The sequence below is a fragment of the Ictalurus punctatus genome, chromosome 12 (genome assembly GCF_001660625.3).
Source record: "Ictalurus punctatus breed USDA103 chromosome 12, Coco_2.0, whole genome shotgun sequence".
NCBI classification, from domain to species: domain Eukaryota; kingdom Metazoa; phylum Chordata; class Actinopteri; order Siluriformes; family Ictaluridae; genus Ictalurus; species Ictalurus punctatus.
In genome coordinates this window covers 12309399-12321308 of record NC_030427.2, presented here as the reverse complement: position 1 = coordinate 12321308, position 11910 = coordinate 12309399, and the positions used below count along the sequence as shown (strand labels likewise).

The window sequence follows — 11910 nt, the reverse complement described above, 5'->3', positions numbered from 1 at the left end:
GAAGGAATGAATGAAAGAAACTGATGAATTGCAGGAGAAAGGAGAAAAGAAGCATCTTGCAGGGGATGCGTAATAAAGAACACATGAAAAGAAGCTGATGAAAGTAGCGAGACAGAAACTAAACTGTGCAATGATACACTCTGGAAGCACTCTTTTACCTGATCTCAGTCCACTTATCTCTCTCTCTCTCTCTCTCTCTCTCTCTCTCTCTCTCTCTCTCTCTCACACACACACACACACACACACACACAAGATGCTGTGAGATATATGAGGTGCTTATTTTAATCACGAATGCTCCGTTTTCCAAGCTGCAATGTCACAGTTTTCATCAAGCCTCGGTTTATGTTTTTTATTAAGAAGCCGAGAGCTCCAGTTTTTTTTTCTCTCTGTTTGTCGAAGTGCCAGCCGGAGTGACATCATGCAGCCATTGTTTTTTTGGAGCGCTCTGGAATTTCCATTTGTGCCTCTTGGCTTTATAATGTGCTCCTAGACAATGCGGCATTAACTCCATGCTGAGTGTGAGATCCAGCCTGGTGGACTGAGGTTCACGCTTCCTGATGTAATAGGAGTGACTGTGGCCTTTGCACACAGCTGTCCCAGGTAAGACAACATCTGCCAGGGTCAGATTTTAACATCTTTTTAAAAAGTCTGCAATGTCAGTTTAGGGTTCTAAGAGGAGTGCAAATGCTTATATGAACCACCTTGTGTGGTATGTATATATGTGCGTGCTTGTGTGTGTGCGCGCGCGCGCGCGTGTGTGTGTGTGTGCAAGAGAGAGAGAGAGAGAGAGAGAGAGAGAGAGTGCGACACTGGCCAGCTTTGTGGTATGTTTGGAGTCGTTCTCTTCGGATGATTCACTGCCTGCAGCTCAATAAGATTTGCACATTTTCTTTAGGACTCACAACACACACACGCACACACACACATATGCACATTTGTCATGCTATCCTTATGAGGACCTTTCACTGACATAGCTGCAGTTTTAATTTTTTAAACGTAAGAAAGAAAGAAATGAAATAAAGAAATTAAGCAAAGACAGATATTACAATGCCCAGGAGACATTTGGCTGGTCCACATTAGGAAAATTTAATTCTCTCTCTCTCTCTCTCTCTGACACACACACGCACGCACGCACACAAACACACACACATACACATGCACACACACACACACACACACACACACACACTAAATCATACTCTACTGTTAACATCTTCCCATTTTAAAAAATAATAAACTGCAGTTTTTTATTCTTTAAGAAAGAAAGAAACAACTTTTCCTTATGGGGACCGGCTAAATGTCCACACAAAATCAAAACTGTCAGATATTTCTATTTTTGAGGGAACCTTTGGTCCCCATCAAGATATAAACACACACACACACACACACACACACACACACACACACTTTTCCATCTCTCTCTCTCTCTCTCTCTCTCTCTCTCTCTCTCTCAGTAAAGGGTGACCTAATGTTGCTATTGGCTCGACCGTGTGTTCTCTGACATGTAGACTGGGAAACATGGCTCTTGTTGCGCTCCTTAAATCTTCCTGTGTAAAAGCAACCATCAATCTGCCTCACCGCTAGACCACAATCGAATCAGTACCACACAGGGCCGATGAAGTCTTTACCTACAGCCTGCATCGAGGAATTTACCTCAATCATATTGCATCACTAAATGCGCTGTAAAACATTACGACACTATTGAAGCACTACAGATGTGCAGTTAGGCAGTTATCTTAGATATTTAAACGTAGCACAGCAATATAGCACTGCCGTAATGCTTCACTGTTCAATTTAAAGGAATACTCTGCCATTTTTTAGCCAAATCTGCAGAGTATGAACAAGTATCACAAACACTTTTACAGAACTGAAAAATGAACCTATATCCACAATTGCACACACATTCTCACACTGCGGATGATTTGGAAATGCCAACAGCCTACAACACATGTCTTTGGAGTGGGGGAGGAAACTGGAGTACCTGGAGGAAACCCCCAAAGCATGGGGAGAACATGCAAATTCTGCAAACAAAGGGCGGATGCAGGATTTGAACCCCCTCAAAGGTGTGAGGCAAACGTGTGCCACCATGCCCCCACAAACCTCAAAACTTGAAATTAATTCAAAATGACAACTGTTATAGGAAAATAATCAACAATGGATGTAGTGCTGTAATGGAGTTACAGTTCCAATAACAGCACATCCTGCAGTTATTCCTCTTGTACATAAAGAATTTGCAAATGCTAGTCGTTTTCAATTCATGAAACACTTAAAATCCAACACTTTTTATCTGTTTATAGTTCCATGTTGTGGAACTTCCATGAAACAAGTTGAACAATGTTGTAGCAGTCATTCCCTCAGGACAATAAGTGAACACGTTACAGAGAAACCTAAAAGCGCAAAATCATTTCCTTGAAGGAAAATGTCTGGGTTACGCACGTAACCCTGTTCCCTGAGAAGGGAACAAGATGTTGCTTTCAGCATGAGGCTATGGGAGTGCCCTAGAACGCAACTGGCATCTGGAAGCTTGTGTAACATCATGCCTGCCATGATCAGGTGACGTGGCAATGTTAAGCGCGTCGCGTGATCTATCTATCTATCTATCTATCTATATATATAAATATATATATATATGACACCTGTGAACCGCACCATCAGCCTCTATTATCTGAAACGAAGACGCAATTCACAGGCCTGCCCTTGTATGACAAAGCTACGCAATATCTTGTTCCCTTCTCAGGGAACAGGGTTACATGCATAACCCAGACGTACCCTTTCAAAGGGAACTCCACGTTGTGTTTAGCATAATGCTACGGGTATGAGAATACCCACTCCGTCATATCGAGGGTACGGCCTGTTCAAAAAGACCAAATCCCGAGGGTCAAGACACTCAAGCCTGGGGTGGAATGAATATCCAGGCTGTAATATCAAATGAATGTGTGTGGCGTAGACCACCCTGCCGCAGCACACACATCCTGTAAGGATACCCCTTTGGACAAAGGCTTTGAGGAGGCGACCCCCTTGTGGAATGAGCCGTTATGCCCAGAGGCTTAGCGAGACCGCGCGCCTCATAAGCGATAGATAGAAGAGATAGCTTCCACTATTTAATTAGAGATGCGCTATTTCAACACAGCATCACCCCTACTGTCGCCGCCAAAGCAGACCAGCAGCTGCTGCGACTTACGCCGCTGGCCAGAGCGGTGGATGTAAGTAAGAGAGCCCTTACTGGACACAGTAGGTGCATTCTCTCTTGTTCTGGTGTGAGGACTGGAGGAGAGCAGAAAGCCTGCAACACAACAGGCTGGGCTACAGATGTAAGCACTTTAGGAATATAATCAGGCCTGGGATATAGGAAGGCCTTGGCTAATCTAGGAGTAATGTCAAGGCAGGAAGGGGCAACAGAGTGAGCTTGTAGATCTACTTGCGTGAGAAATGTCAGGGCCAGCAGAAGAGCTACCTTTAGAGTCAGAAGCTTCTCAGAGGTTGACTCTAAGGGCTCAAATGGGGCCCTGACAGACCTTCCAGGACCACAGAAAGGTCCCAGAAGGTATGTGTGACCTGCAGATGGGCCTCAGCTGCTTGACATCATGCAGGTTAGGGATGTTGCCCCACAGAGGCTCCATGAACGGGGCGTGGCCATGAAATGGCGGCCATGTCAATCCTGATTGGAGAAGGAGCCAACCCCACTGAGAAATGTCCTTGTAAGACCTCCAGGACTGTAGCTATTATGCAGTTTACTGCGTTTAGCTGACGTTCCTCACACCATGAGACAAAAAGTCGCCACTTGAGTGCGTATAATTTCCTGGATGGTGCTCTAGTGTTCAACATGGTCTTTACAACCTCAGTTGTGAGACTAGAATCTATGAGCTGGTGTCCCTTAAGGGCCAGACCCACAGTTTCCATAGTTGGGGCCGAGGGTGATAAATCAGCCCTCTGGCTTGAGACAACAGATATTCCCTGCATATGGGAATCTCACAAGGAGTACTGTCTAGCAGATATTAACTCTGAGAACCATATTCGAGCTTGCCAATAAGGTGCTACTAGCAGCAGACATAGACGGTCTTGGCAAACTTTCGCTAGAACTTTTATACTTTTTTAGAAAAGCATACAGATGTGACCTCACCACATGTACACCATGGTGTCCAGCCCTAATGAGTGAGGGTGAACCACAGTGAGCAGTGTATTGTCTCCTTGGAGGCGAACACATCCACTTCTGCTTGGCTGAACCTCCGCTACATGGACTCCATCACTTGTGGATGATGGAGCTGCGCTTGCCTGAACAGGGGGCATGAACATATCTCTCCCTGGTGGGTGATATATGAGACCACTGCTGTGTTGTTAGTTACAACTAACACATGGTGACCTCTTAATTGAGGAAGAAAGAACTTCAGTGCTAGAAATACATCTCTAGGTGATTTATATGCCGCTCCAGATGAGAGCTGCTCCAATGACCATGAGCTGCACAGCCATCTAAGACTGCACCCCAACCCATAAGGGAGGCGTCTTTTATTACCGTCTTGCGATAAGGAGACGCCTCTAGAGTGTGATCCGAGGCTAGAAACTGGGGACACCTTCAAATACTCAGAGCACTTAGGCATTGCAGCGTGACACTGATTACTCTCAGAGGTTTTGTCCTTGGACGAAACTGCCGACTTTTCAGCCACCATTGAAATGGTCTCATGTGCAATAGGCCCAATGGTATGACATTGGCTGCTGCTGCCATAAGGCCGAACAGTCTCTCATAGAGACTGGAGGGGATGCCCAGACCCAGTTTTATCTTGCTCAATGTTGATAGGATCGAGCCTATGCATGTTGGAGATACCCTCATAGTATTAGAATCCCATATAACCCCTAGAAAGGTTGTCCTCTGCACTGGGGAAAGCATACTTTTCTTGAGGTTCAATCTGAGCCCCAAGCTCCTCATGTCGGCGAGAACAACATCTCGATGTTGACGCACCACTTCCCTGGATCATGCTAGAATTAACCAGTCATCCTGGTAGTCTAGAACACAGATGCCCTGGAGTCGCAAGGGAGCCAGAGCAGCATCCATGCACTTTGTGAAGGTGCGAGGGGATAAAGCTTGCCCGAAGAGAAGAACCCGATATTGGTATGCATTGTCTCCAAACGCAAACCTCAGGAACTTCCTGTGACTGGGCGATATTCCTATGTGTAAAAACTCAAACTTATCGTTCCACAGATTCAGCTCGAGGACTGTTTTGTGATGATGGATCTAAAAGACGCATATTTCCACATAGAAATATCGTCCCATCATAGGAATTTCCTGAGGTTCTTGTTTGGGGCAACGCATACCAATATCTGGTTCTTGCCTTTGGGCTAGCTTTATCACCTCGCACCTTCACAAAGTGCATGGATACCATTCTGGGTCCCATGCAAGTCCCTTGTGACTCCAGTGTACTAAATCCTTACCACAACAAGTTAATGACAGACACCTCCCTCACGGGCTGGGGCATGGTCTTAGATGGCTGTCCAGCCAGAGACAGCCTAGAGATGCAGGTCATATTTCTTGCACTGAAGTTCTTTCTTGCCAAATTGAGAGGTCACCTTTGGTTAGTTGTGACAGACAACACAGCGGTGGTCTCATATATGTAACCACCAGGGAGGGTTACGTTTGCATCCCCTTTTCAGGCAGGTACAACTAATTTTTCTCAAGGTGGAGGAAACGTCAGTTAGTGCAATGTATATTCCGAGCAACCGGAATGTGGGGGCAGACATCCTATTGAGGAAGGGGCTGAGGACCGGGGATTGGAGGCTCCATCCACAAGTGGTGGAGTCCGTACGGCGGAGGTTCAGCCAAGCAGAAGTGGATGTGTTCGTCTCGAGGAGAAAACACACTGCCTGCTGTGGTTCGGCCTCACTCCTCCCGCACCATTGTGGTTGGATGCCATGGTGCACACGTGGCCAAGGTAATGTCTGTATGCTTTTCCCTCGATCACTCTGCTCCTACAAGTTCTAGCAAGAGTTCTGCTGCTAGTAGCACCTTATTGGCTAGCTTGAATTTGGTTCTCAGAATTAATATCCCTGCTAGACAGCACTCTTTGTGAAATTCCCATCCGCAGGGATCTACTGTCTCAAGCCAGAGAGTTGACTTATCACCCTCGGCCGGGACTATGGAAACTGTGGGTCTAACCCCTGAGGGGCACAAGCTCATAGATTCTGGTCTAGCAACTGAGGTTGTAGAGAGCATGTTGAATGCTAGAGCACCATCCACATGGAAATTGTATGCACTGAGGCCAATCTGCAGACCATGCATACTTTTCTGGGAACTTTCTGTGGTCCTGGAAAGTCTGTCAGGTGCCCCATTTGAGCCCTTCCAGTGAGCCTCAGAGAAGCTTCTGACTCTAAAGGTAGTTCTCCTGTTGGCCCTGACATCTCTCAAGTGAGTAGGAGATCAAGGCCTTCCTATAACCTAGGCCAGATTATATTCCTAAAATGTACGTCTGCTGCCAAGCCAGTAGTGTTGCAGGCTTTCTGCCCTTCCCCATTCCTCACATTGAACAAGAGAAATTGCACCTACTGTTTCCAGTAAGGGCTCTCTGTACTTATGTCCACCACTCTGGCCAGTGGCGTAAGTTGGAGCAGCTGCTGGTCTGCTTTGTCGGTGACAGTAGAGGTGATGCTGTGTCGAAGCAGCGCATATCTATGTGAATAGTGGAAGCAATCTCTATTGCTTATGAGGCACGCAGTCTCGCTACTCCTCTGGGCATAAGGTCTTATTCCACTAGGGGGGTTGCCTCCTCAAAGGCTTTGTTCAAAGGAGTACCCTTACAGGATGTGTGTGCTGCTGTGGGGTGGTTTACGCCATACAGATTCATTCGATGTGGATATATATTCTGGATATATATTCCACCCCAGGCTCGAGTGTCTTGCTGTAACCCTTGCGCTCGGATCTTTTGAACAGGCCATGCACTCAGTATGACAGAGTGGGTATTCTCGTTCCCACAGCATGAAGCTCACGCAATGTTGACTTCCCTTTGAAAGGGAACGTCTGGGTTACGCATGTATCCCTTGTTCCCTGAGAAGGGAATGAGCTTTGTCATACTGGGGCATGCTTGTGCATTGTGTCTTCGCTTCAGATAATAGAGGCTGTGTGGTTCACAGGTGCCATTTTTATATCATGCAACATGCTTAACTGCCACGTCACCTTATCATGGCAGGCCTATAAACAGGCATGATATTACACAAGCTTCAGGTACCAGTCATGCGCGAGGGCGCTTCCCATAGCGTGAAGCTCACGCAACGACTCATTCCCTTCTCGGGGAACAGGGTTACATGCCTAACCCAGACGTTTCTCTAAACTGAATATTTAGGAATTGCACATGGTGAAGTGCACTTTTTTTCATCGTGCCCTACATGATGCCGTGTCCCAGTTCAGCCGAGTCAGGCTTCCAGCTCTGTCCGAGTCTTTTGACCTCGTTAAATAATTTACACACTCCATATGCTGGTTCTGGAATTCTGCAGCCAGGGGAAGGATATGTGTGTGTGTGTACAGAATGTACTCAGATCTGGCACATTCAGAGACAGTTCAATGTCAGGCACTTTGAGTGAGGGAGCAGCAAAAAAAAGAAAGTGTGAGAGGGGAGAGAGAGGGGGAAAGGAGAGAGAGATGACCAGCAGGGATTAGCCAATCGGTGTGTTAGAAGAGAGGCCAGCTGTTGCTCTGGCTGGAGGAGAGAGACCCTCGGAGCAGGTGGTCAGTCTCAGTGCCAGCAGAAGAACCCAGAATACACAACAAATCAGAATACACACAAACCTGTCCTACTGGGACACCGATACACCCTGTAGAGAAGACGTCTGCAAGTCTGTGTGTGTTTGTGTGTGTGTGTGTGTGTGTGTGTGTGTATGTGTGTGCGTGAGTATGCGTATGTGTGTGAGACTTGTAATAATCGCAGAATATGGCTTTTCTTTTTTCGCTGAGAGTAGCACTGTCGGTAAAGTCTAACACACACACATGCACACACACACACACACACACACACACACACACACACACACACACACACACACACACAGAGTTAGGCTTATGAAGGTCAGAGACACTGACTAGGACAAATGATTGCACAAAATGCTACTTACATGATCCAACACGCCCTTTTCCATAAGAAGATATAAACCTGCCAAAATCACTTAAACTTAACCAAAATCAAATTTGAACAACATCCAATCATGATGTCTTTGACTTAAATTGGAAGTTGTAAGTTCACACCTAATTCAGGGTGTCCACCACCTTGTTCCCCGAGTACCCTGGGATAGGCTCTAGACTCCCTGCGACACTGTGTAGGATAAATTGTACAGAAAAATTGATGGATGGAGTTAACCTTTGTGTAATCCATCCTAACCCTCTCTGACACATCTGATGTGCATTTACAGAAAATATTTTGAGTGAGATAGACTTCCATTAACATTGTTGCTCCAAAAGTGCATACTGTATGTGAACAAGCAAATGTTACACCAAACATCACCTATGTTTAGGGTAAGTGGAAAATGTTTATATATATATAAATACACTTTTCAACTAATCTTGTCACAATTCCCAATGGTGACAAACACGACATGATTGATGGTTTCAATTTTTATTTAAGTCCTGTCACTGGTTTGTTAACTTATTGTGTTAACCTCTGTTGTGTTAGTACTTAATATGCTTGTCGTATTAGTATTGTCTGTGTCATTGTTTTGTGCAAAGTCTAATCATTGTTTTAAGTCCGATGGTTGATTTCTGCTTGATCTTTGCCAGCCTGTGTTTTGACCTCTGATACCATTCATTGATAAAATACACAAATTTGGCATCCTTTCTCTACTCACAACACATTGCGCTGTGCTATTGCAGTTAGTAGTTTAATGCTAACAACTGGTGTACTATAATTTACCGATTGAATTAGATTTTTTTTAGGTTGAATGATCGTGTGTTGGTCAGAGATTTGCAGAATTTGGGTGTTAATGCAAGCAAAAGAGACAAAAAGAAGGAGATCAACCACACCTGCTGTGTCATTTCATATCATCTAATATAATCTGAGCTTAATCGGTGATTAGTCTTCCAGCACATCTTTGCCTCATTAGCCTCATTTATCCAGGTGAGCTCACTAAGAACCCAATTTTCTCTTTTTACAAGGACAGCAGTGATAATAGCAGGTGTAGAGTCAAAGATAATCTCATTACATGATGCAAGTAGTTCAACGTAAATGCTAAAAATAAAGATTTCCACTCTGTGCTCTGCTTCTGTTAGCTAATAAGGTCATACTCACCTTGTCTAATCACCTACAAGCTTTCTCTCTCTCTCTCTCTCTCTCTCTCTCTCTCTCTCTCTCTCTCTCTCTCTCACACACACACACACACACACACACACACACCCTCATGGAAATTAAATATGCATTTTGATTTTAACATCACATTTACTGGAGATAGGTGATTATGTGTTTTGCTAGTGTGTTTTTGCAAAGCCTTTGATATGCACAAACACAGATTTGAATGCGCAGCGTGTATGTGAATGTGTGTAAGTGTGTGTGAGTGTGTGGGTGTGAGTGTGTGCATAGGAGCTGACGGCTGATTAGAATGCCTGATCATGACTATGACTGTAGGGCCCCAGCTGGGGAGCAGGAACATCAGTCATTATGCATTTCCAGGGGAGTGTAATTGTGAGCGCTCAGCAGTGTGTCAGTGGAGGTATAATCATATCTGCTTACATTAGCGGTCAGTTATCCTGACACACATTTCCCTCCCCCTTCCCCATGCCACCGGGACACCCAGGTCTCATTACCTCAGTGAACACAGACACACTGACACATCCACACACACTCCACACATTCCTCCACACTTCCACACACATAGACTCTCACGCTATACTTATATCAGGACAGTCATACTTTGAACTTTCATGACACCAGCGTGTTGGTTCAAGTGTTAAAGTGATTTTAGTGACGAAAACCGATCAGTGATTAGCGCAAAACAGAGCAGCACATTATATTTCTCATAACCACCTCCCAAACATCAGCTCATGTCAGTATACACTGATCAGTCATAACATTAAATCCACCTGCCTAATATTGTGTAGGTCCCCCTTGTGCATCCAAAACAGCCCTGACCCATGGAGGCATGGACTCCACAAGCCCTCTGAAGGTGTGCTGTGGTATCTGGCACCAAGACACTGGTAGCAGATTCTTTAAGTCCTGTATGTTGTGAGGTGGGGCCTCCATGGATCTGATTTCTTTGTCCAACACTACCCACAGATGCTCAATCGGATTGAGATCTGGGGAATTTGGAGACCAAGTCAACACCTTGAACTCTTTGCCATGTTCCTCAAACCATTACTGTACAATTTTTGCAGTGTGCAGGGTGAATTATCCTGCTGAGAAAGGCTACTGCCATTAGAGATTTCCGCTGCCATGAAGGGGTGTACTTGTTCTACAGAAATGTTTAAGTAGGTGGTACGTGTGAAATTAACATCCACATAAATGCCAGGACCCAAGGTTTCCCAGTAGAACATTGCCCAGAGCATCACAGTTCCTCCACTGGCTTGCCTTCTTCCCATAGTGCATCCTGGTGCCATCTCTTCCCCAGGTAAGTGACACACATGCACCCGGCCATCCAAACAAAAATGTTACTCATCTGACCAGGCCACTGTTTTCATTACTTCATGGTTCAGATCTGATGCTCACATGCCTATTGTAGGCACTTTCTGTGGTAGACAGCTGTCTGCATGAGCACTCTGACCGGTCTGCGGCTATGCAGCACCATATACACCAATCTGCTTCACCTGTTGTTCTTTCTTGAATCACATTTGCTAGGTACTAACCATGGCATACTGGAAACACCCAACTAGATTCTCTGACCCAGTTGTCTAGCCATCACAATTTGGCCCTTGTCAAAGTCACTCAGATCCTTACCCTTGCCTATGTTTTTCTTTTATTTATTTCATTTATACAACTTAGCAATGCTGGGATTAACATTTACAATCTTCCGATCAGTAGACCAATGTCATAACCACTGAGCAACCAATGCCCAATGTTCAATTACATCCCAGTAATTCTGAAGAATTTTTGGCACCCTCCATATAAAAAAATAACCAAAATTAATATAAAAGAATAGCATGCACTTGTAAGCAATAAAACACAAAGGTTCATGCTGTTATAGGAAAATAATCAACAACTGGATGGTGCAATGTGGCCCAGCATGAATCGGAGTTACTATTACCACCTGGATGTTCATGTTTTATAACAATGTGTTTTACTCCTCTTACACCACATCAGACTGCAAATGCTAACCATTTTTTTTTATTTATTAAAGAAAGACATATATTTATCCATTCATAGTTATGTTGTGGAATGTCTGTCAGAATTAGAACCCTTAAGGATTCTTCAGTCTGACTTGAGCAACCCTTAATTGTTCTAATTCCTAGTTGAAATTATCATGGTATGTTACTAACCTGAAAAAGATTAACCCCTTAGAATATTGTACAGATTGTACAGGACCTCTTGCCAGCTCTTTTGTGCGTGTGTGTGTGTGTGTGTGTGCGTGTGTTTGTGCGTTTATGTGAGACTGTGCACAGAGACGAAGCTGTTTCTCAGTTTTAATGGACTTAACACTGTTGCTACTCCCATTCAAAGAACAGATAATTACCGCAGAAGAAAGCATTGTGCAGAACTCGAACCTTCCCAAGGACAGAAACGTATGTAATTTTTCCCCGCAGCTCTCTATATATAATTTTTTTTTTTAAAGGCGAGCATTCACACGTAGCCTGTAGGGATTAGGCCTAATGACAGAACTTAATTATATTAAGTGTAATTTTTAAAAACAGTTCACGAACCGCAAATTATACTTAAGATCACTCCTTAATGCTCTTAAAAGTAATTACAGGTCTTAATATTGTATAAGAAATGAAGGAGCCGAACAATAAACAGT

At 44.5% G+C, this 11910-nt stretch overlaps 1 long non-coding RNA gene across 1 annotated transcript in view; it reads left to right on the top strand.

Moving 5' to 3' along the window:
* Positions 1-196: 196 nt before the first annotated feature.
* LOC128634079 (uncharacterized) overlaps positions 197-11910 on the top strand; it is a 41529-nt gene continuing 29815 nt past the window's right edge. Inside the window, exon 1 of the long non-coding RNA XR_008397259.1 lies at positions 197-600. This is a non-coding gene — a long non-coding RNA (uncharacterized LOC128634079). The remainder of the gene's footprint in view (positions 601-11910) is intronic.